Consider the following 20,866-nt stretch of genomic DNA (forward strand, 5'->3'; position numbering starts at 1 on the left):
GTGCAGTCGCCCTGTCCCATGTGCAGAAAAACACCGCCAAAGCATGTTGCTACCACCCCCATGCTTCACAGTAGGGATGGTGTTCTTGGGATGGTACTCATCATTCTTCTTCCTCCAAACACGGTTAGTGGAATTATGACCAAAAAGTTCTATTTTGGTCTCATCTGACCACATGACTTTCTCCCATGACTCCTCTGGATCATCCAAATGGTCATTGGCAAACTTAAGACGGGCCTTGACATGTGCTGGTTTAAGCAGGGGAACCTTCCGTGCCATGCATGATTTCAAACCATGACGTCTTAGTGTATTACCAACAGTAACCTTGGAAACGGTGGTCCCAGCTCTTTTCAGGTCATTGACCAGCTCCTCCCGTGTAGTTCTGGGCTGATTTCTCACCTTTCTTAGGATCATTGAGACCCCCACGAGGTGAGATCTTGCATGGAGCCCCAGTCCGAGGGAGATTGACAGTCATGGTTAGCTTCTTCCATTTTCTAATGATTGCTCCAACAGTGGACCTTTTTTCACCAAGCTGCTTGGCAATTTCCCTGTAGCCCTTTCCAGCCTTGTGGAGGTGTACAATTTTGTCTCTAGTGTCTTTGGACAGCTCTTTGGTCTTGGCCATGTTAGTAGTTGGATTCTTACTGATTGTATGGGGTGGACAGGTGTCTTTATGCAGCTAACGACCTCAAACAGGGGCATCTAATTTAGGATAATAAATGGAGTGGAGGTGGACATTTTAAAAGGCAGACTAACAGGTCTTTGAGGGTCAGAATTCTAGCTGATAGACAGGTGTTCAAATACTTATTTGCAGCTGTATCATACAAATAAATAGTTAAAAAATCATATATTGTGATTTCTGGATTTTTTTTTTAGATTATGTCTCTCACAGTGGACATGCACCTACGATGACAATTTCAGACCCCTCCATGATTTCTAAGTGGGAGAACTTGCAAAATTGCAGGGTGTTCAAATACTTATTTTCCTCACTGTATGTCATCCTTTTATGTTAACTATTAAATAGACTAGTTAAACCGCTACGTATTTATTTCTTCTTTGCTTATTGTTAAAACAGCCAATGTCTTTATTGGCCTTGTGCTAACTAATAGTTTAGCCAGTTAAAATAGCTAATGTCTTTATTAGGGCTGTCAAAATAACGCGTTAATTTCGATTAATTAATCTGAGAAAAAATAACGCTTTAAAAAAAATAACGCAGATTAATCCATTCCATATTGACGTTTGACCCGGAGCCGTTCTAGCCACCATTGGACTGTAAAATGAAGGAGGGAGACGAGAATGTGCTGCCTGGATCATTAACTGGAACATTTACTTGTAAAAATCTTCTTCCTGCCAACCCTGGCTACCGAAATCTGGTGCCACTGATATGTCTGCACTTCTCTCTGATGCTTTGAAGACGATACAGGCAAACACAGCTGCATGTGACGCTAGTTAACACTATACTCGACAGCAGCTAACGTTAGCCTACCGCTAGCTAGTTAACACTATACTCGACAGCAGCTAACGTTAGCCTACCGCTAGCTAGTAGCTGGATTAAACACGGTTACAATGCTGACAGCTAACGCTGAACGGTGTAAAGTTTGACTGTGTTTTACTGTAGAGGACTGTGACTCAACAGCGGGATGTAACAATCTGCAGCTGCCGAGCTGCCGTCGGAAAAACAATACAGACGGGTGCGTTCAATGAAACTGGTAAACTACAGCTTTGTGGTGCATTTGAAGTTATTGTAAATGTCCTTGGTGGTTGTTTTTGTCGTTCAACAGCAATTTACTAGTGAAATAAGTTATTGTTATTGTTATACATTATTATTAAATCATTTAATTTTGACCATATGGCCTTAGCAATAAACAAGCCGTTCTTTAATGTCACCAACTGTTGTTTAGTACCCTTTGTTTTCTTTTCTTTTTTTACTTTCTTAAAAAGTATCGGTTCAGGCACCGTTAATTATGTATGCGATTAATTTCAATTAATTAATCACAGAGTCTGTAATTAATTAGATTCATTTTTTTAATCGATTGACAGCCCTAGTCTTTATGTTTCAATATGCTAACTAAAAGTTAAACCACTTGGAACAGCCAATGTCTTTCTTTGTCTCATGCTACCTAATAGTGAAACTAGCTAAAACAGCTACTGTCTAAAATGTTTAAAATAGTTAAAACAGCTAATATCTTTATTTATCTTATGCTAACGTATAGTTAAATCAGTTAAAACAGCTAATGTCTTTATGTTTGGTATGCTAACTAATAGTTAAACCAGTTAAAACAGCTAATGTCTTTATGTTTGGTATGCTAACTAATAGTTAAACCAGTTAAAACAGCTAATGTCTTTATGTTTGGTATGCTAACTAATAGTTAAACCAGTTCAAACTGCTAATGTCTTGATTTATCTTATGCTAACTAATAGTTAAACCAGTTCAATCAGCTGTCTTGATTTATCTTATGCTAACTAATAGTTAAACCAGTTAAAACAGCTAATGTCTGAACTGTTTAAATCAATAAAACTGCTAATTTGACTTGCTTACAGCCAAACCATTTATATTGCCTACTTAAAACAGCTAATGTCTAGTTTAAAAACTGTTAACTAATGTCTTTGTGCCAGTGTTGGTTCCCACATTTTCTTTAAAGTATGTAATGCTTTCAAAATGGCCAAAAAGGGGGGAAATAAAAAGAGCACTTATGTTCCATATGTCTAACATAGTTCACCTTGAAATGGAGATGGTTTGGGTTAGATTTGTGACAGACAAACATGTGAGAGGTAATGACTTCTTTTCACTAAGACACTCATGCTTCTGAGCACAGAGCATACATTTACTGTACAATGTGTAGTCGTATGCCACTGCGTTAGAGTTTAAATTCTCTGCCCGAGCCCGAGCCCGAACCGGACCCGATATTTTCCGCCGCTATTCTCGGGCCGGGTCGGGCCGGGCCCTTGATCAAGCATTTGTGTTTTTTTAATCATTACTTTATTAGCCTTATTCGGTGGGGAGAAAGGTATGCCTCTCCAGCTTCTCCCGTAGCTCTGGGTGTATGTCCTGCACTGACTTGAGTGTGAGGTAAACTGTGCAACATCGTGTCTCCCCCATCTGCAGCACTGTTGTCGGCCAGTGTGTCAGCATGCAGACCGTGGCGAAGGACAGTATTAATTAGGTGATCGAGACAAGAAAATCTCCTATATGGTTCCAGGGCTTTGTTACCCACACTATTCGGCTGAGGGAGCAGCTAGGGTCGAGTATTTTTTTTTACGTTTCTCATTCGGATCCATTTGCGATCCATTCCATTCTGAATAAACAAACAGCGCAGTTTACATGCTTCGTCCTTGTTGCATTATCTGTATTTATTAAGATAATTCTAAACAGATTTCTGTAGTTCAAACAACTCGGAATTGTAGTTGAGAACGTCAGTTATAACGTATTAAAAAATTGTCAGGTTTAAATCGGGCTCGGCCTCATAATTACAGTTAATGTGTCGGGCCGGGCTCGGACGCAACGTGCACGGGCTCGGCTAGGGTCGGGCTTGATTTTTTGGGCAAGATCTAAGCTCTGCATATCATACTTTCACAAATCACAGAAATGACCTTGTTTCAGAAATTGCAGTGCGTTAGAAAGTGGGTACAACATGCTTCTCCGTCTCTCTACATGCCATGACCCGCTTTTTTCATGTTGTGATAAGCTTGTCTTTCTTCTTTCACGGGTAAATGAAACGCATGCAACAAAAACTGTTCTGACGGTCAACATGTTTACACTCTGGCAAAACCGTCCTTCATGTGCATTGCTTATCTTGTGTCAATATTACATTTCAAACATTCAACCGAGTCGTTAAGGTGAAAAGAACGATGAGACAGAACGAATGTGAATCATTGATTGAGACAAGTGCGGACTTGCTGCTGCAGAATATACCTGCAAATAGGAGATGAAATCCACAATGGAGATAAATTGTGATCTGACCACAGTCTAGAAGCAAATTGATTGTCAAGTTGGTATTTTCATCCTGCCCTCTGTCGTAATAAATTTTCCCACTCTGGACTGGTATTGATGCCCATCAGCAAAGGTACAGTATGTGAAAATAAGGGAGAGAAATAGAAATAACCTAAAGGAGACAGTGAGAGATAGACGGAGAATACAGAAGCAGAATGAGAAAGAATTTCACAGGGAGGAAGAATTACCAGGAGAGAGACAAAGACAGAAAAAGAGAGAGAATAGAGAATGTCCCTGCACCGAACAGAAAATCAGTATTGACTTCAGCAGCGAAAAAACGTAAACCCTTTAAAGGATTTTTTTTCATCAATGCAACTAACACAGAATGCCCTGACTTATCAGACAAGAGCCTGGGCCCTTTGCCCTCACATTACAGATTTCCTACTGAGAGCAAACACGAAAACTCGATCCTTTGTCTCTTCTCTCTCCGGGCAACAAATCCAACAGAAAAACAAACCTTGGTCAAACATAGATGCAATAGAACACAGTAGGAAGTTGGGCAATGACACAAGAAAGAAACAAGAAACAATATAAAATGTTCTCATAGCAGGTCAGCCACAACAACTCTTCTTAAAGGCTAAATATAGGTTCATTAGATTAAACTGTTTAACAACTGGACCTGTAACTGAACAAAGTTAGTGAAGTGAAGCCTGGACCCATTTTTTGCAACAAGTCCTCCAAACCATACCACAATATAGGTTGTTTATTCCTACCCTCTAATATGACCCACAGGAGCGTTTTCCTTCCTCATATCTAAACGACAGAATGTTACGGTTGTGATTGTAAACACTTTGTAACGTTGGAAAAAGGTTGCAGTTTGGTTACGTTTAGGCACAAAAACTACTTGGTTAAGTTTAGAAAAAGATTGTGGTTTGGGTTCAAATCTTCTGTTCCATTACTTAACTTTTGGTTACGCACAAGAAGCAAAATGTGACGTAGTTCCGTTTGTTAAAGGAAACTTGCCGTTTACTTATGTTCTCAAACGGGACTTGAACCCTGGTCTCCTGGGTGAAAGTCCTGTGATTGTGAGTCTCAATTGCTGCTCGAACAAACGACCTATGGGAGCGTTTTTTTTTTTTTTTTTGCCACTTTGGCTGCAGAAATAAGCTGTGAACACAGCACGGACATATGAAACGTATTAGGAAACAGTTACCTATTTACCATCCAGCAGACAAAAAGCAACATTAACATTCATTTGGAGTTGTGTTGCTGGCCACCTGGGAAACATAAATCCAACGTTTACACTCCTTTTACTGTAGCTCTGTTTAAATCTACACCAACTCCTGGAAAATGTCTGGCTCTTTAGCTGCTAAATGCTCCACTATGTGTACCAGCTAGTTGCTAACTGTGTCTGTCTGCTGTTTGGTGCTGAGCAGGTAGTGTACGGTTGGTTTGTAGAGCTAAAAGTAGCTGCCTACTGCAGTAATGTTGTGACCCTAAATGTGATCCATTGTTCTAGGGCTGCAACTAATGACTATTTTCATTGTCGATTAATCTGGTGATTATTTTCTTGATTAATTGATTAGTTGTTTGGTCTATAAAATGGTGAAAAATGTCGATCAGTGTTTCCCAAAGCCCAAGATGGCGTCCTCAAATGTCTTGTTTTGTCCACAACTCAAAAGATAATCAGTTTTACTGTCACAGAGGAGAGAAGAAACTAGAAATTATTCACAATTAGGAAGGTGGAATTAAAGAGTTTTTACTTGACTTAAACAGATTAATCGATTGTCAAAATAGTTGGGGATTAATTTAATAGTTGACAACTTAGCGATTAATCATTGCAGCCCTACATTGTTATAATATAAAACACTTTACATTTAAGATGCAATTCTGTTTATCTTTTAATACAGTAAAGCTGGCGATACACTGTGACACAAACATTCACAAACACATCTTCAGCTGCCTCCAGTGAATCATGTTTCACTTCACGTACATGCTCTCAGTCCTCGTATCAATAAACACGGAATCGTTTCATAAATGAAAAATATATTCAGTTCAATAAACCACCTAATGAGACAAGTCAACAGCTGCTTGTTGCTGGCTGGCTTATACTTATGACATACTTATGATCAGTGGTGGAATGTAACTAAGTACATTTACAGTACTGTACTTAAGTACAAATTGATTGAGTCTTTTCTTTTCATGGCACTTTCTACTTCTACTCCACTACATTTCAGAGAGAAATATTGTACTTTTTACTCCACTACATTAATCCGACAGCTTGAGTTACTAGTTACTATAGCATTACTACAAATTAAGATTGTTGCACACAAAACACATGTAGTTTACAATGTTTTAATCTAAATTAAACCCATCAATACCCAACAATATAACGGCCTATAAAGTCCAGCTGTAATGATTAGCCAATTAAACACTTAGTTGATTGACAGAACTGTTTGGATCGTTTCCAGTTTCTAAAATGTGAGGATTTTTCTGCATTGAGTACTTCTACTTTTATTACTTTAAGTACATTTTCCTGATGATACTTACATACTTTTACTCAAGTAATATTTTCAATGCAGGGCTTTTACTTGTAACAGAGTATTTTTGTGAAAGTGTGGTATTAGTACTTTTACTAAATGAAGGATGTGAATACTTCCTCCACCACTGCTTAGGATGAACTCGGCAGCCACCCTCTCCCAATCACAAACCCGCTCTCTTCACTCCCCCCCTCTGTTCTTCCGCCACCTCTACCCTTTCCTGCCCTCCATCCCCATCCTCCCCCTCACCTCCCTTGCCCTATTGCTTCCTGAAATGAAGGCCTCGTGATTCCCCACCCCCTTATCCTCACGCAGCTCACATGAGGCTATCCCTTGACCGAAACTCCATGGAGACACTGCCAGTCTGATTATGTCACATTAGCGACTCCGTCTCTTTTGACTCTCTGTCTACCTCCGTCTGTCAGTGTCTGTGCGTCTTATCTGTCTATTTGCTTTGTTGAAAGAGAGTAGACTGCAGGAGAGAGAAGGAATTAGGGATAAGGGGAGAAGACAATCCCCCCGTTGTGAAGGGCTGACATGACGGCCATTATCTTTGCATGATGGCCAATTAAAACCTCTTTTTTCACTATTTGTGTTGGTGCAGTAGACAGGACCTTCAAAGTGTAAGCGAAGTGCTGCCTCTTTAATGACAGTTTACAGAGTGAGTTTCTCTTTTTCACAAAGGCTTCCGCCGCACAAAGCCAAAAGTGTCAATTTAGCAGTTGGCCACTACACGCTATAAATGAGTTTCATTGTCATCGTGGGCTGCCTCAATGACAGTTTCAAGAAAGAGTTGGAGAAAAAAAGGAAGCGAAATTGGAGTAAAGTCATTTGACATCACTGTAAAGGTATGGTTTAGAAGGTATACTAGAAACCAGTCTGATCAACAACATTTTTTAGATTTTTGTTTTGACAGTTTGAGTTTATTTTTTAAATTCAATATAATGCTGCTAAGCCTGGGAGCCAGAACTCAAAGGGATTTACATTAGAGAGAAGCTCCTTCTTTAGTTACCTTTACTATGTCAGGCAGGGATGTATTTTAAATACAAGATGTAATTAAGGAACAAAATCCATGCAACATACTGGTAACCCACTTTTACCTTTATCACAGAATGTGCTCTGCTCTTCTCAGCTTTGATTCAGAGAGAGAGAGAGAAAGAGAGAGAGAGAGAGAGAGAGCTGCAGACTGACGACACTGACAGTCTTAATGGTAGATCCACATTCTGCCACTAAGGGACTGTATGAAAATGATTGGCTTGGGAAGGGGGGCAGAATCTTCATTTTCTAAATTTTTCAAAAAAGCAAGACTTCCCCAGCATTTATTATATATTTGTTGGACCCTCCTCTTCAATTAGAAATAAAGACACTTTCCTCATCCAGTATTTCATAATTTCATACATTTATAATGTTCATAAATATATTAATGGAAACCATAACAGCTACACTAGTGGCTCTGGGAGACTGTAATTAGGCACAGTGGTGCTTTAAGCTAAATGGTAAGCTCGGCATGCTAACATGCTTACAAAGACGTTGCTAATATGCTGATATTTAGCAAGTATAATGTTTACCATGTTAACCAGCTTAGCTTAGTGTGTTAGCAGGTTAACATTTGTTAGCACTAAACACTAAGTACGTGTGAAAGGTACATGTGAATGTCATTAGCTTTGCAAGTATTTAGTCGAAACCAAAGTACTGCACACATTTTAATTTTGACCTCAAGATGGCAGTAGATGAAAAGTCAGGGGATCACTAAATTATTACAATTCATGCTGAGGAGAGCATGAAAGTCTGTACCAAATTTTACTGCAATCAATCTAACAGTTATCAAATATCAAAACCCATGCAAAAAAAAAACTTTATATAACACATTAGTTCCGCTTTCTGTTATGATGTAGATATGTAGAAGGGATAGCTGCTGTAGGCCAGCAAAAAATGATGTGACCAGCTTGCGGCCACGGTTGTAGCTCTATTACCTCATGGGCGGGCCAAATTCTCATTCTGGGCAGCGGGCAAAAGCAGAGAAAGGGGAAGTAACCTTTCCCCTTATGATGTCATGAAGGGAAGATTCCAGATCAGCCCATCTGAGTTTTCATTTTCTCAAAGGCAGAGCAGGATACCCAGGGCTCGGTTTACACCTATCGCAATTTCTAGCCACTGGGGTACCATAGGCAGGCTGGGGGAACGCATATTAATGTTAAAAAACCTCATAAAGTGAAATTTTCATGCCATGGGACCTTTAAACTTCTTTAATCTTTTAACCCCACCCACAACCTTTTCCTAACCCTTAGTGGTTTTACCCTGCACGTTGAAAAATGACACCAAAGGGGTCCTGACCAAGCGTTAGTATTTGACGAGTTGAGAGGGAGAATGTGTTTCCTCTGGAGAGACAATTTTCGATCAGTAATTACTATAAAGATCTATTCTGTTTATCTACTCATATTGGTCCTACCATCTGATTCAATGAGGAGGATAAAGCCCTAAAAAACAGAGACAGTATTGTTGTCTGTACTCTTATGGTCCATGGAAGAATGAAATGAAATATAAAATTGGTGAGAAAAAGTTAAAATGTCCTCCCCTGCTGTCCCTATCATTTATATTGTAGCAAAAAGGGAAAGTCATTTTGATACAGTCCCTAATCTGCAGGTGATTTTGATAGAGTTGTGCGTTTGTGTTTGCAGGCATACGTGACTGTGCATTTGTGTCAAGAGGGAAGGAAGAAAATGAGACCTGCTGAGAGACACTTTAATAGAGTCGGTCTGTGGAGGGCGCCTTAATAATTCGAGACACTGAAAATGCAATATTGGAATCCAAGGCAAATCCTCCTAAACATTTACAAATCCCCTTAATATCGCAAATCAAAGCTTGCATCAAATCATGAGGACTCTCTCTCTCTCTCTCTCTCTCTAGTAATTGTTGATTGTAAGGGTGGCATCATATTTGTCACAATTGCTTTTTTGGGAATTAATTACCCTCCAGATGCATACTGCATACAGCCCAGCACTCAACTCAAGGACAGCCACCTGGCATCTGCAGTGTGGTGTGAAGAGAGCTGCCTGCTCATCACTGTTTGATGCGCCAGCAAACCGGTGTTTTATCAGGACGGCTAATTATAGGCAGAGAGGGATGTGGAAACGGCATCCTGCCTCCAGAGGAACGCAGCGTGCCCACACATTCATTTGAACACATACGCATGCTGAGAGGCATACAAGGTTTGGCAAAGGCACTTCATGTGTGATTGGGGAGTGCACGTGCATCCACACCGAAAGACCTCAGAATTTCCTCTGAGGTTCACCGCCATCCATCTATCACGGGGACAGGACAGCAAAATGACACAGCAAACTGTGCCACCGTGGTCGGTCAGTGACACAAACATTTCTCTGGCCCCAATTTGGGGCCCTTGAACTCTGCCGTCTTTGTTTGTATCCTCCCATAACCACTGGTTTCTCTATTGTGAGGAGATGTGTGGCGGTTGAGTCTAGTTTGGGGAGATAAACATGTCACTGGACATGTCAACATGGAAGTTGCTCTTGCATGGAGAGGTTATTCGAGTACACTGGGGGTTGAGTTCACTTGCTGTGTTATATGTTGGAAAAAAAAGAAGAAGAAAAACGCTCAGTCAAAAGAATTGTGTCTTTAGCTATGACGCTAACCAGATGGTAATGATTGTTTTGGTATTATTCCTAATGATGAAGTTTTGGGGGCGAATTTTACATAAATTAGAAAAATGTTGCTGGAGTTAAGAGACAATAACAGCAATAATAATACATTTCTAATCATCAATAATTAATAACAGCTTAATGTTTTGCTCATTTTTTATTTGCTTTTTATCTAAAATAACAGAGGAAATGAAAAATGAATGTCCTCTAACAAAGGCAAATCATAAAAAAAACAACTCAGCACAGATGCAAGAACAAATGTTTCAGTTTCCGGACAAAATGTCAGTGAAAACGAGGCTGTGCTGTCATTGGAGTCCAACAAACAAATCCTTGGCACAATTACAGAGATTTGGCAGCTGAATTATCAACTCCAAACCCAGCGCTGGGCATCAGTTCATCCAAACAGAAGAGTGTGTCGGCCTTCAAACCATCCATCTTTTCAGGTTCCTCTTTCATTTGCCAATAACTCGGGGCACGTTCGTGAGTAATAAGGTCCGTGCAAAGTTAAAATGCAAATAACCCTCTGATTTTGTGTGTACATGTGTGTGTGTGTTGTGTTCTGCTTTCTGTTCAGGCACACTCCCAGCATCTCAAGGATGTCAGCAGACGACGCTAGTCTCGGATGCCGACTTCAGGGCTTGAGTCATAAAACTGCTACTTCTACAGTAAAGCTTCCTCCACCTGCTTAGAACACATTCTTTCCCATGTTTCCTCCATGCCAATTTTCCACCATGTTGCAGAACCCTTCCTTTAAGCCCAGTCACGTCATATAAATTATGATAAGTAATTTTTCGTGGTCATGACAGAGCAGCGTGAGGGGGAACTTGGCTCCTCTCTGCAGCAGAGGCCCCTCCGTAGGGCCCGTAGTGAGCAGAAGATGGAAACATTGATGTGTGCCATTCATCTTCATGTCAGAGGTGTGTGTGTGTGTGTGTGTGTGTGTGTGTGTGTGTGTGTTTTGCGTTCTGTTAACGTATGTGTGTGCGAGTGTGTGTGTGTGTGTGTGTGTGTATGTGTGATGTATTTTATTGATAGATGTTCTGACAGCACAGTCGTCTCCCAACCTGTCTGAGGAAGAAGAAGCAGCCTGTTCTGATTTGGGGAGAGCTTAGAAGCTACAGATGTCAGAAACCAGAACAGTGAGTGGTTTGTGAATCTCTTTCTCTCTCTGTCTCCTTCTCTTTTTCCCCTCGCCGTCCCTGTTTTATGCATGAGCATGCAGACACAGTGGCAAAGAGATCCACTCGGCATTCCCTAAACAAATATCTCCTATAATCACTGAATGCCTGAGTCGGTTTCCAGCGGGATGTCAGGAGCTGTGGTGTTCTTTCGCAGAGACTTGGCTGGATCCTGGAGTGCCGGTGCACTCCCTTTAACACCTCCCCATGAACCACCCTTCACATCGGCATGCATTGGCTGAATAAATGGATAGATGGAAAGAAAATACGTCACTTTTAAAGCTGGTTCACCTGTTACTCCCGTTATTTCCTTACAAGCAAGTAAGTAGCATTTAAAAGGCATTTTATTTTATTTTTTAGAATAATTTTCGGTTACACTTTACCTGAAGGTATCTACATAAGAGTGACATGACACTGTAATGAACGTGTCATAAACATTATAAACAAGTCATAAACGTTTATGACATAATGCTTCTTTTACTTATTATTATATACTTTACTTGTTATTCGGTTTTTGTCATGACAAGTTATGGTTAGGGTTAGAGTTAGGGTTCATGTGTCATGACTGTGTCATGACAGTGTCATGTGTTCATGACTGTGGTTTCTTCTCTTATTTTGCCTTTTGTATGTGCTTGTCTTTATATTGTTATACTGAAAATTTTTAATAAATAACTTTTTTACGGAGTCCGGCGCAGTCATCACCCCACATTAAACACTACATTACATCACTTCCAGCTAACCTCATGAAGAACAATGAGGGCAAAACAGCATCACCGATGTGTTTTGACCGCATATTCTCTGGTCCGGCTCAGCTAAAAACACAACACAGAATCCGTGAAAAAGATTACAATTATAGGGGAAACACTGAACCGAGTGACTCTTTTGCTGTGTGCCGATCTGACGGCCATATTCTGCTTCATGATAATTCATGCACAAGTTGAAGGAGCTGATGGGATTACGTTTCACTGGAATTGGACCTCGTTCCATTTTATGTGACAAATAAAAATGATTGAATGATTGAATGACTTAGAAGAGGCAAAATGTTCTGAAGAAAATTTAACAACAGTGCTTCAGTGCATATGAGAGAGCCTTAAAATGTCATACATTGTGATATAGAGGAAAAAAAGGTGGAGTGATTAAGTAAAGTATGAAGGTTTCGAAAAGGGTTTGGTTTTAACATAAAAATATTAAAATGAAAAGAATGACCTGAAACCCATTGACTCCATCCAGCGCTGTGCACTACAGTATTCCCATCCTAACAACTCGGGATCGTCACGGTTTTGACACGTGGTACAAAGAAAAACGGAGAGTAAAAGGATTTTGAAAGGTGAAATTCACTTTAGGGTGGACATCGTTACTGCCTCATGCTCTTATGAGGATGAATTCCAACATGACAAGCCTAATCCTTCTCCTGACAACAACACACAAGATAAATGAACCAGGAGGTCAACCTTGTGAACTGATCTGAGAACACAAACAACCCAGTTGGTTCAAACACGACTGATTCATACATTTATGCTCTGCATTCTAAAGGGCTTTTCACATGGGGAGCGACACTCGCCAGGCGATAAATATGTGGTAGTCTCGCATTGCCAGACCTTCTCCACAGCGGTGCGAAGGGAAGGTAAGGAAGGGAAGGGAGGATGGGAAAAGAACGTGCTCTGGTTTATTGACATTTCTTTAAACCAATCACAATCGTTTTGGCAAGTGCTAAACGCCAAGTGGAGCCACGGTGCCTCTGCAAAATAGCCTCAGCAAGGAACTTGTTTTGGTTGAACGTGTACGTTCAAAAGTTGTTTTAGTCGTGCAACAGAAAACTCAGATTGGACAGATAGTCTAGCTAGTTGTCTGGATTTACCCTGCAGAGATCTGAGGAGCAGTTAACCATAGTCCTCAGAAATCCATCGGAGTTAAAAATGCCAACACAAAGAAAGAGGAAGGTAACGGACATCCGAAAACGGACATCTGAAAAGAGTGACATCCAGCGGAATTTTCGGCAGAACGAGAGCAATCCCGGAAGTGGATCGTCGTGGACGTAGACTGTGTGGTAACCATGGGGATTCTGTGCACTACTGAATGAGATAAGCTGACTGTGGTATCATATATCACAAATTTTTAATTTTCTTATTTTATCCTTGCACTGCTATAGTTTTTATATTATTATGTCTACATTATTCTCTTATATTGTCCATATTTAATGCTGGTCTTTAGACTTTATCCTTGCACTATTGGACTTATTTGCACTACCACCATGACACACACTCTCATAGAGCACATTAGCATGCATACTGAATCACAGGGTCAGTCCCTGCCCTGTCACTGCAAGCATTTCATGCTTATGCATCTCTTAATACATTCATGTGGTTTTTTATTTAGTATCTTTTCTTTTATTGTCAATATTATTCATGTGGATTTGTTTGTTATTTGTTATTTTATCATCCTGTTTGTGATGTATGTGTATGTTGTGTGTGATGTCTTTAAGCTACTGGGACATTGAATTTCCCCTTGGGGATCAATAAAGTATCTATCAATCAATCAATCAATCACAGGTCGATTTATAACGTAGTTATAGTTATTATAGTAATGTAGTTATAAAGTAGTTGCAATACTAGTCTCTCCTTACCCCGGACTGTTATTGTTGATTGCTAAAGTTAGCTAAATTAGCATAGTCATAATTACGGACGTTACCCGATAAATCCAGTCTTGTGCCGATGCTCTGACAAGCAGAAACCCCGCTGTCTATGTCCTGATAACTGTTTAGAAAACAGTTTTATATTTTAGTGAACTCAGCAAGAATCACTCTCTTGTTCATTGATTTGCGCTGAGCGTTGCTCACGTAGGGAAAAGTTCAACACAATTCAACTCTTGCAGCGGGCGGGCCTGTGCGTGTGACGAGCAAGAATGCCTGTCAGATTGCTTACGCCCCCCCCCCACCTACCTGCCTGACCGCCTCTCATTGAAAATGAATTACGAGGAGCCACAATCGCTCCCCGTGTGAAAAGGCCTTAGAGCTGCAAGTGGTTTAGTACATAAGATTGAAACAGGCAGATTTTTGATATATTTTGCCTTCCTTGTATCTTGTACACTGCATTAATATAATCAATGAGGCATGCATGGATACTGTTTAAGTATATCCAAATCAATCAAATAGATTTTGATGCTAAATTACTTTGTGTTAGGAACAGTAATAGGGCTAGCTGAGTGTGTAGGAGCACTGTCATCTAGTCTGAAACTATAAGCATGGATGTAAGGACTGAAAGAAACAGATTTATTCTCTGAAAAATGAGAATATCTACTTGCAAATCAAGATCCCAAAATGTATTATTTATGGTGTCTGCACCGTTCGGCTAAACCTGTAAATAATTCCAGCAACCGTTTGGTGTCTCTTTAAAGGATTACACCTTTCACATATATCAAAACATTTCTGTCTGGAACACATTGAATATCTCAAAAAGTCATTGAGCGCTCAGAGCACAGATGAAAAGTATTTGAGTTTGACCTCCGAGAGGTATTTGGTGTTTGAAACTGAAAATATTTCAAGTGCATAAAAAAAAACAAAAAAAAAAAAATTTAAATTCAAATCGCACGGTAACGAGTGCCCATAGTCACAACAGGTTTTTCTCGCTCGCAGTACACTGCTCTCTCTGCTTGGAGTGAATATTTTTATCCTTGTTCTTTTGCGCTGTTGATTCACTTGTAATGAGCTTCTTTAATATGCCGAATACCAACACAGAAGCGCCTGAGTTAACTGGATGTTTTGGTGTTTGGACTCAGAATGCAAACATGGCAAAATGAATTTCTGTGATAAGCAGTTTTCTTTAGAGGGGGGGGTGGATAAGAGCAGATAAACAACTTGGTGATTCAGAGGTGGTGATTAGAATACATAGAGGATTGTTATTTGAGCCTAAAACTAGGTGTTGATGAATACGCGAACACACACATACACACACTTGTTAATACACACACATACACACACTTGTTAATACACGCACAATTGGGAGAGGTGTGGTTCATTCTTCTGAAATAAGCTCCAGATAAAACACCACATGCATCACGGTAGGTTGGGTTTTTTTCTGCATCATTTGTGCCCTATTAACAATTCAAATGTGTCTGCTGCAGCAGACATGCCACCAAACTGTAAAAGGCGTAAAAAAAACAACCTGATTGATACTTTTGTGTCCCTTTTCTAGCTCCCCATTCTGCTATAGTTACATTTGCTTACAACCCCAAAAAAAAAGCAGAGTAAGCAATGAAAGCCTTTTATCAGCACAGCTGGTGCCCAAATATCCCGTGAAATGGTATTTAATATTCTCTCCCTCTCTCTTGCTGAAGAGATGCCACCTTATTTCCTTTGTGGGGCTGTAATGCAGGAAGTCGTTGCCTACCTTGAAGGCTCCTGCTGCTTGTCGCATGCTACTCTGATGTTTTAAAGGCTCTTTGAATTTACACGACTCCGTCATTTGGCATGTTGAAATGTTTAAATTAGTTAGCTGAAACCCTTCCCTGAACAGTGATTTCTCCACAGTGTAGTGTATGTGAGATTGTCTGCATTTAAAGAATTTTGAGGATAATGTCTTTCTTTTTAGTCTTTCTAAAACAAAAAATGCATGAGAAAAAGGAGTAAACAGTGTGTTTATCTGCTCTAACACAAACTGCATTTTTTTAGCATGTCCGGCTAACTTTACTACCTACAGTTGCTACAGTAAGCCAGTGTTACTTCTGAAGCCAAAGAGCATTTAACTACATTAGTTAGTGGGGTTATAGGTTGTGTTTAAAAAAAGAAAAGGCCAATCCAGGACTTGTACATCCACTGTGTAGTGTTTCCCTACCGTGTGGAAGTCTTTTCTCGATGCTATAAGTTTACTCAGTGTCTCAGCTGCGTTTTTCACTCCCACGTTTCACGCAAAAGATGTACTCTCATTTGAATCCATACAGCCGTCTCCACAGGCTCCGGGGAAATCATATTTAAGGGGGGGGCGGGTGCCACCCCGGGCCCTCCTAGACCCACCCCTGACATTAGATTAATTAGCTAGCTGATGCTGCCATCAAAGTTGTCATTTCTGTGGGCATTTTTGCCAGCAAGAAATGAGGAAGGCTCCTTTTGTCTACCGCTGTCTGAAGTTAAGGACACACTGTTTAAAACATGATGTGGTAAATCTGCCATTACCACTGGAAAGTGCATTATGTGCCATGTGAGAATAGACAGCTTAATAGACCCTGCAAAAGTAATAGTGTGTAAATGGGCACTGCAATGCGCTCCCGCAGATTTAAGCCAATTGCATGTATGAGTTTGATTGTCTGTCCTTCTTTTAATGCCTTTTCAAAAATGAAAAAAAATATAAGACAGAGTTATTTCTCAAACATAAATCTTGTGTTTGATTAGTACTATATCCAGTGGACAAGAGGGGTTCAACTACATGAAAAGTAACATCAACATTCAATAATTCAGCTATTCAATGTGACTAGCCTTGAGCTAAAGCTCAAAGAGAGCACAATAACTGCTGCGCATGTCTGTGCTAAGACTTTTGTGACAGTGTGTGAGGAGTTAAGGCATGTTAATCAGTCAGTGATTCATTCTATTTGACTAATGTTTCAAAAGTGAAGGCAATTGGGGGTTCAAGGCAGAAAGAAATAAAGTATGAGCAAGGCTCTTGTCTTTTTTTCCAAGAAAAGACTGCTGTGGTGTCTTTATGACCATTGAGTCTATTTATTACTTATGCAAAATGTATATTTCGCAACAGATCTTTGTGTTGATTCACCGCCTCTCAAAGCCCTCCCATGTCTGTCCCCGTGTTTTGCAGAGCTGTTAATACTCCTACAGTCTTAGTGAAGAGTGTGTTACGAGGCCATATAGACCTATAACTATCTGGAAGCAATGGGCCAGTGAGAGGGATGATTCACATCGACAGCAGAGCTCATATCACTCGGGGTGTAAAAGGGACAACGCCGGAAGGGAGCAAACACAAAAATGTATGCCATCATTAAAAGCTGGGAGAGTGCTCTGCTTAGCATGAAGCAGAGACACGCACAACACACACATTGGGCAAAAGTACACATTATGCAAAAAACGCAGACATAATAGCGCACGCACAATTTGCAGAGACACCAGAATAAACTTTGCTCAAAGTTTAGGGATAATTGCTCCATGCAATCCTTATATTTGCACCCATACCTCAGTCACTCAAAAGCCAATTATTTTTTAAACCAATTTCATTACATGCTCTTATCCAGTCTGGACAATCAAACCAGTAGGCCTTTATTGAAACATGAACGACTTTGTGCCAAAGCCAGAGAAGGTGAACCCATCCACAAACCCAGTTACTACTTCGGCTGCTTTTTTACGCCTTATTTGGTGCAGCTGAATCAAATCCTGGACCGTTTACCCACTTGGCTTTGGCTCCCGTCAGGAGTGGAGAATGCTCCAATCAAATCAAATCTGCATGTAACAACAGCTCCCAGGCCAGCCTGACACAGGTGATTTCACGCCACTTTCAAATGAATCCCAGAAAGGGCAATTTAAGGTGAGAATCTAATCCAAAAAATGCTCTTACAAAACCCATAATAAACTTGATTTACTGATTTTTTTTTTTTTTTTTTTTGCCGCTGTAATTTCCCTACACCTGTCCAAATGCCTCCCAGGCCATCAATTTGTAGTTTTGGAATAACAAATACCTGCCAAATAGTAACTATGTGTATGCCCTTGATTTTAGTCATATTACTTCATGGAAATACATTTGTTTTTAGTGGCTACAGCTAGTGTGTGAACAGCCGTAATACATAAAATCCATTTAATAACACAATAACAGATTGCTGCTCCTCAAAGTTCAATAACTTGCAGCATCAAGTGAGCAGTAACCTTTTGCTAAGACACAACAGATGCATCCCAGTGCTTGTGATTTTACCCTTTTGAGAAATCCATTCTTTTTGACAGCTCAAGATTAATAATGTTTTATTCAATAAACAGCTGACCTGAGCAATCGTGTGACTGATTACAAATAACCTGCTTAAATGCGGCTGTCAGCTGTTAATGGGAAAGTAGACTGAGCCAATGAAAAACGGCAACACAATTTCAGATTTGGACCAATCCAAACACACTAGGTGAGCAGAGGTAAGGCTGTAAATCCTGGGAGAGAGTGCAAATATAGGCTATATGAATAGAATATCCACAGAAATGGAGAAACTCTGCTAAGATTCAGGGATATTCTGGAGATGTGGAAGCATATTTTGGCTCGTAATAAAACTGTTTAAAAATTAAGCTGATTTCCTTATGCGCCCCAGGAAAACATTGTGTGATAGGCCCCAAATGAGGCTGACATGCATTTTTAATGGGGTGACTCCAGCTTTAACATCTGATGGCATCGGAGGTCTGAGAGAGTGGCCTCCAGTAAATTCTTCCTGTTGAAGATACTTTGCAGCTCTCCAGGGTGAGAGCGGGTAACTAAAGTGTGATAATTGATTATAGAATGCTTTCTGCTGGTGGGTTGTATAATTTAGGATTCAGACCCAAACCATTCACTGCCCACTCAGAGACACAGCTGCCTCAGAAAAGTGAGATGGATCTCCACTGACATCTAGTGGTGTCAAAACGTAAATTCAAGATTGGCACGTTTCACAAGCTTTCTGCTTCCACTCAAAGGATAATGCTGCAGGTGAAAGAAATATTAAGATTCTTTACTTCTATAATACCTCAATGTAAAATTACTCCCTTACAAGTAAAAGTCCTGCAATCAAAGTCTTACTAAAGTAAAAGTACAGGAGAATAATCAGAAAAAGCACTTAAAGTACAAAAATAAAAAATACTTTTACTTCCCTAATTATATCATGTGAACCCTTTTATATTGATTGTAGGATTATTGTCACTAATGCAGTCATCTGGGAGCAGCATTTCTGTTAGCTGCTTTGAACTGCTACTTAATAAAAGTGGCGGGTTGTTTAATCTGCAAGAATGTATGTTTTGTGAAGGCATTTCTGTCAATAATTGAGTCCCAAGTCCTTATTTTGCTGTAAAAATATTTAACATCAACTTCTTTATTAAATACTGTATTGGAAGAATGTTTGAAGAAATGATAAGGCACTGCCAGCACACTAGAATTACTGGTATATAAAAGTATAGATTTTAGAAAATTGTTAATACAAGTTTATTTGTGTTAAAAACAGTGTGAACTATACCTTCCAAACTGCTACTTTTATAGAAAAATGTAATTTAAAGTTGATAAGGGAGGGGGAAAAAAGCACAATATTTGAGCACAATATTCTGCAAATAATGAAAGAAACTATAGTAACTTTCTTTCAGATAATTGAATGGAGTAGAAGTATGTAGCATGAAATGGAAAAAAGTAAAAGTACTTAAGTACATTATATAGTAAATGTACTTAGTTATGTACCACCACTGTGATGCTGAAACCATTGATGGATTATGAGACCATGGGCTCCTGGCCACAGACATGTAAAAAGGCCCCAATTATCTACCAGAGACACAATAAATAAATCTCAGATTAGACTCACCATCAGCAAATGTAACTGAGACATCGCTACTCGTGACTGAGCTCTGTGACTTTCCAACAAGAACTGTTAATAGCAGTCACTTTAAACAGAAATACAGATTTTGGGGGGCCCTAACTCTTTAGGCCCCTGGGCCTGTGCCACATAGATTAGATTAGATTGGCTTTATTGTCCACCTCAGTGGAAATTTGTCTTTGGCTTCTCCCAACTACAGCGTGGGTACTAAAATACACATAACACAACACACCATTTAAAACATACAAATATACAATAGTGCATATGTGCAGGTAGCAGCAAATAAGTTATGTAAATAATAAAAGATCACACATCTTAAATTATAAATAATAAAATAAAAGGTGCTCCCTGATGCAGTCATAATGTTGTTTCTCTGACTTGTCAATCACCCCACTTGTTTTTGCTCTTTGCACCCGAAATACTGTACCACGCTTTCAACCAGGCGTCTGGATGCTTTTTCAAGTAGGCCTATGTGTCGGCTAATGACAAAGCTCCTCAGCTGATAAAAAACGATCCCTGATTGGCTCTCATAAAAATGCTCTCCGAGGTTTCAATAAAACTGAGGGTCTGATCAATGATTATTCCGAAGTACTTAAAATGTTCTTCTCCCCCAGGTTGGTTATTGAGTATGAGGGGGAGGATGTTACTGGTACTTAGGTTTTGTTTGTGTTATAAGTTCTTTTAATTTTGGCCACATTCATTTCCAGTTTACTTGCCTTACACCAGTCCTGAAGTACAGTGACCCAGCTAAAATAAGCCTCCACATTCATGTACAGTATAGCATTGTCTTCCAGGAGAAAACCAACAATGCCATATCATCATCAAATTTGAACAGCTTGACATTATTGCTTGGAACAGACATTTCATTTGTGTAAATGGAAAACAGCAGTGGTGACAAAGCATTGCTGTACATGTTGTGTGTTTTTTTTCGTGCTTGATGCAAGTTGGCCCGTTCAGTACACCTATAGCTGAAACATAGCTTTATATATTTTTAAACCCTTTTATAAATGTGGAGATGTCCTGTTCAGTTAGCTTAATTTAGGTTTT

Source organism: Sander lucioperca, chromosome 19 (genome assembly GCF_008315115.2).
Source record: "Sander lucioperca isolate FBNREF2018 chromosome 19, SLUC_FBN_1.2, whole genome shotgun sequence".
In the NCBI taxonomy this organism is placed as follows: domain Eukaryota; kingdom Metazoa; phylum Chordata; class Actinopteri; order Perciformes; family Percidae; genus Sander; species Sander lucioperca.